Genomic DNA, 5,898 nt, shown 5'->3' with positions numbered 1-5,898 from the left:
GATTTTGTCAAAGAGTGTTCTGCCTAAGTTTTCCTTTAGGAATTTTTTAGTATCTGGTCTTACATTTAGGTCTTTTATCCATTATGAGTTTATTTTTGTATATGGTGTTAGAGAATTTTTTTGCCACACCCATAGCCTGTGGAAATTCTTGGCTAGGGCACGGCTGCCATCTATATCACAGCTGTGGCAACACTGGATCCTTAACCCACTGTGCCAGGGCAGGAACTCCTCAGAATGTCCTAATTTCCTTCTTTTACACATAGCTCTTCAGTATTCTTAGCACCACTTTCTGAAGAAACTGTCTTTTCTCCATTGTATAGATCCTTAACCTACTAAATGAGGCCAGGGATCGAACCTGCAACCTCATGGTTCCTAGTCAGATTCAATGGGAACTCCCCATCCCATACAGATTTTAAAATTATTTGTTCTGTTTCTGTCAAAAATGTCATTGATATTTGAATAGAGATTTCATTGAATCTTTTGATTGTTTGGGTGTATGATCTTTTAATATATTTTTCTTCTAATCAAAACCTGTTATACCTTTCCATCTATTTGTTTTGTCTTCTTTTCTTTCATTATTGTCTTGTAGTTTTCCAAGTAAGGTCTTTTTCCTCTTAGGGTTTGTTCCTAGGTTTTATTCTTTTCAATGTGATGGTAAGTGAGATTGTTTCCTTAATTTCTCTTTCTGCTTTTATTGTTAGTTTATAGAATGTTAAGGATTTATGTGTATTAATTTTGTTCTTAACTTTGCTAAATTCATTCAATGAGCTCAAGTAGTTTTCTTTGGTATCTTTAGGATTTTCTATACATGATATCATTCATCTGCAAATAGTGACTGCTTTACTTCTTCCTTTATGGTTTTGATTCCTCTTATTTCTTTTTTTTTTTGATTGTGTGGCTAGAACTTCCAAACTATATTGAATAAAAGTGGCAAGAGTGACATCTTTTGTTTTGATCTTAGAGGAAATGCTTTCAGATTTTTCATCATCGAGTATATTTTACGGTGGGTTTATATATGGGCTTTATTATGTTGAGGTATGTTCCCTCTATGTCCTCTTTTATAGAGAGTTTTTTTAAATCATAAATGGATGTTGAGTTTTATCAGAAGTTTTCTGCATCTATTGAGATGATCATATGTTTTTTTTCAATTTGTTTATATGGTATATATCACACTGATTGATTTATAGATATTGAAAAATCCTTGCATCCCTGAGATAAATTCTACTTGAACATAGTGTATGTGAATCCAACATAATGTATTGTTGGATTCAACTTGCTAGTGTTTTGTTTGTTGGTGGAATATTATTGTCATTTTAGTATGAGTTCATGATTACGCTGAATGCATTTCTGTGAAGAGTTTTTCCTTGTGACTATGACACCAATTTAACCAGGAAAGCTCCTTGAAGGGCATTAACTGCAACCCTGGGATTTATCCTCCCAATGGCCCCAGTCCAAGAAAAGAAAGTCATATTACTCTTTTTGTTCCTGTTAAAAGCCCCATTTGCTCTGGAGTAAGGGGTGCATCCCCTTATACCTTAAATGCCTAAAGAGTTCCCATGTTCTGCTAAAAGAAATCTTTTGGATAAACCTAGGCTCTCTCTTCTGTGGCAATGATAATCATAATTATTTTCAGACTACTTTCGATAGTTAGATTATGTACATTAGCAAAGATGGACTATGAGGGCAATTAGGTTAACGTTCTTAGGTCACATGACAACCAGAGAGCTTCATATTAGTTTGTACATGATGAGGGCATAGACAGGAAGAGAATGATAGAGAAGGTGGACAAACACAGGGAGGTCAGTATTGAAAGAAGTTGATGGAGCACTAAACCAGGTTTACTATAAAGGAACAAATAGGACAAGACTTAGAAAAATGTCTATTAGTAACAATGGGGGTGAGAAGAAAGTGCCAAGCCATCTGCTTTTCCAGTAATGACTTAATGGAAGAAAGAAAATATTTTATTCCATGGTTTATAAAGTCTACCTTTGATAGGGTCTTCATTTATCTCTTTTCCACTAAGAAGAAAATCAAACCCACAAACCTTTGAAGTTTTATCTTCCTGAATTCTGTATTTTTTCTGTCCCTTACCTCTTATCCCTTTTTACTTTTAGAAAAATTCTGAAAGGCAGGTAATGAAAGTACCACAAAGCTGCTACTTTCTTTTAATTAATATAATATGAAATTAAGGCAGCTTTATAAGGGAGGAAAACTATGTCTGCATCAGAAAAAATACCCATAGCATTTGAATTCAAATATCTTATGATGTATTAATCCTTATTCTAGGAGAATTTAAAAAATCCATTAGAATTTTTCTGTCATACCTTGAAAAGCTGATAGTCATTGACAATACCAATAACATCAAATGGTATATAGATACCTCTATGCCTGCCTAAATCAGTCTTAGCCAACTTCAATGTTCCTGGGTCTCCAGCTTGTAACTCAACCAATCAGACACCTCTGGTTTTTTTAAGCCAGTAAAAAAGTCCCTCAAAAGATTGGAGGTGAATCTGTTTGGGTTGAATTTGTCTTTTGTCCTATTCAATTAGAGAATGTGAGAGGAGCAGAAGTGGCAGGGCAAAGCTGTTTGGGAATATTTAAATGGTGGATTACTGTGACTTGCAGCAATAACTATATAATAAAAGTGTTTATTTTTTTCTATGAAAGATGGATAATGCACAGAGAAAATAAGCAACTGAAAATCAAACTATTAGTAAACATTTGAATTTCTTAACTTTATTATTATTATTTTTTTTTACAAAAGAACCACCACAAGATGACCTTGTATTTGGATTTTATGTGATATTCATGTCATTGTCCCTTATTTTTAAAAATTTTTTATTTTTTTGCTTTTTAGGGCCACACCATGGTGTGTGGAAGTTCCCAGGCTAGGGGTCAAATCAGAGCTACAGCTGCTGACCTACGTCATAGCCACAACAACCCCAGATCCGAGCCACATCTGTGACCTACACCACAGCTCACAGCAATGCCAGATCCTTAACCCACTGAGCAGGGCCAGGGATAAAATCCTGTTCCTTATGGATACTAGCTGGGTTCTTTTCCACTGAGCCACAACAGGGAACTCCCATGTCTTTGTCTGTTAAAAATTAGTGAATTTTCTATTCAGATTCTCTCATTTCAAATCGTAGACCTAAAGACATATGATGAAATTATAAATTATGGCTTAGAATTTAATTTCTTAGCTCTTATTCTAAGAAATTTTGTAGGAACTACCTTTTAGCCTTATTTTCCAGATCTCATAACCTTGTGATATATGCACTTTCAAGTACCACAATCAGAGTTCCTCCTCTCTTTCCTGATCCAAACACTTTCCCTTTCTTGCTCCTTCCTAAACCTTTTCTTTGACTGTCCCTTTTTTTTTTTTTGTCTTCCAAAAAAAGTTGTCTTCTCATTTATGTTTGGAAGCATTTTATCACTGAATTCTCCAATCTATTTCACTTCTCAGTTAATTAATCAAGACTATCAGTTGTTTTTGTTTCTTTGTTTCCATAAAGGCCACTTGAGTATGTGGCTTTACCACCTCAGCACTTCATTCCTCCTTTACCTTCTGGGTGCCATTGTGTGGACATTGTCTAGTGGACCACTTCAGTGAAGTTTCAGCACTGCTGTGATTATCATGCGTTGATACTCATGCAATGAGATTCATATTAGCTCATTATTGTGAATATTAATAAGTTGGTGTGTGCATGCATGTGCCTTTATACTTGTATTTTCATGTTATTTTTGTCTGAGAATAAGCTGACAACATAAATAAATAAGAATATTTCATCCTTTCTATAAACATATTCAACTGAAATTGACTTTTTCATTCAACATTGACTTTTTTTTTTTTTTTGTCTTTTTGCCATTTTTTGGGCTGCTCCCGCGGCATATGGAGTTTCCCAGGCTAGGTCTAATTGGAGCTGTAGCTGCCAGCCTATGCCAGAGCCACAGCAATGCAGGATCTGAGCCCGTCTGCAACCTACACCACAGCTCACGGCAACGCTGGATCGTTAACCCACTCAGCAAGGGCAGGGATCGATCCCGCAACCTCATGGTTCCTAGTCGGATTCGTTAACCACTGCGCCACGACGGGAACTCCAACATCGACATTTTAAAGTTACTACTGAATTGTTTTTCATCTCATGGTAAATTCTCTCAGCTTTGTGTAAGATGATTAAAACTGGAGATATTTCTTTCTGTGTAATCACAAAATTGGAAATAATCTGAACATTAGGGAAAGGAGGACAAAGATTTTCTTTTTGTAAAAAAAGTTTTTTTTTAAAATGAAAAAATATGGGATATCTTTAATCATTTATCCAAATGCTAACTTATGGATGCACAAAGGAACTCATTAGCTTGAGAAGTTATTGATTGTATCTACAACAGGGCAAATGTCTGAATGAAACTTCAAAACAAAACCATAAAAATCCTACCGTCATATTGCAGTATTTGGAAATGGCATAGATTTTTTTCCCCAATCAGTTTTCAGGGGTTTGACAATGAGTGGGGCATCCTTCAGTTTATGTGCTTCTTTCCTCAGGTATTGGAAAAAAATGAATGATGAAGGAAAAAAATGCAAGTTCTCAAGATTACTTTGTTCTACTGGGTTTTTCTAATTGGCCTCACCTTGAGTTAGTTCTCTTTGTAGTTATTTTGATGTTCTACTTGATGACATTGATAGGCAACCTGTTCATCATTATCTTGTCATACTTGGACTCCCATCTCCACACTCCCATGTACTTCTTCCTCTCAAACCTGTCTTTTCTGGATCTCTGCTATACCACCAGCTCCATCCCCCAGTTGCTGGTCAACCTCTGGGGCCCAGAGAAAAACATTTCTTATGTCGGGTGCATGATTCAACTCTATTTTGTTCTTGCATTGGGAACTGCTGAGTGTATGCTACTGGTGGTGATGTCCTATGACCGTTATGCAGCTGTATGTAGACCCTTGCATTACACTGTCCTCATGCACCCTCGTTTCTGCCATCTGTTGGCTGTGGCTTCTTGGGCAAGTGGCTTTACCACCTCAGCACTTCACTCCTCATTTACCTCCTGGGTACCCCTGTGTGGACATCGTCAGGTGGATCATTTCTTCTGTGAAGTTGCAGCACTGCTGCGACTGTCTTGTGTTGATACCCGTGCTAATGAGCTGACCCTCATGGTCATGAGCTCCATTTTTGTGATCATACCACTTATTCTCATTCTCAGCTCCTATGGTGCGATTGCCCATGCTGTGCTGAGGATGCAGTCAACAGCTGGACTTCAGAAAGTCTTTGGGTCATGTGGAGCCCATCTTCTGGTTGTATCCCTGTTTTTCATTCCAGTCATGTGCATATATCTCCAGCCCCCAACAAGAGGTTCTCAAGATCAAGGAAAGTTCATTGCCCTCTTTTATACTGTTGTCACACCTAGCCTCAACCCTCTAATCTATACCTTGAGAAACAAAGATGTAAAGGGGGCAGTTAAAAGATTAATGAGGTGGGAGAGGGAGATGTGATGGATCACCTGTTTAGCAGCTTTTGTTTGAAGAGTATTATCTATCTTGGAGGGTTCTTCTGGTCCTTTGAGACTTTTTTTTTTGGTCTTTCCTATGGCCGCACCTGCAGCACATGGAGATTCCCAGGCTAGGGGTCCAAATGGAGCTGCAGTTGTCAGCCTACACCAGAGCCACAGCAACGTGGGATCCAAACCGTGTCTGCGACCCACACCACAGCTCACGGCGATGCCAGATCCTTAACCCACTGAGCAAGGCCAGGGATCAAATCCTCAACCTCATGGGTCCTAGTCGGATTTGTTAACCACTGAGTCACGATGGGAACTCTGAGACTTATTTTTGATCTATAACCCAGCAAGTTTAGAAGAAAAGTTCTGCTCCAAATTTGTTGTTCTTTTAAAT

The 5,898-nt window shown here is 37.7% G+C and overlaps 1 pseudogene; it reads left to right on the top strand.

Annotated features, from left to right (window-relative positions):
• Positions 1-4,556: 4,556 nt before the first annotated feature.
• On the top strand, positions 4,557-5,646 carry LOC110258249 (annotated as a pseudogene).
• The last annotated feature ends 252 nt before the right edge of the window (positions 5,647-5,898 follow it).

Source organism: Sus scrofa, unplaced genomic scaffold, assembly GCF_000003025.6.
Source record: "Sus scrofa isolate TJ Tabasco breed Duroc unplaced genomic scaffold, Sscrofa11.1 Contig1724, whole genome shotgun sequence".
Lineage (NCBI taxonomy): Eukaryota > Metazoa > Chordata > Mammalia > Artiodactyla > Suidae > Sus > Sus scrofa.
Note: the sequence above shows the minus strand (reverse complement) of the source record. Positions and strands in the feature narration are given on the sequence as shown.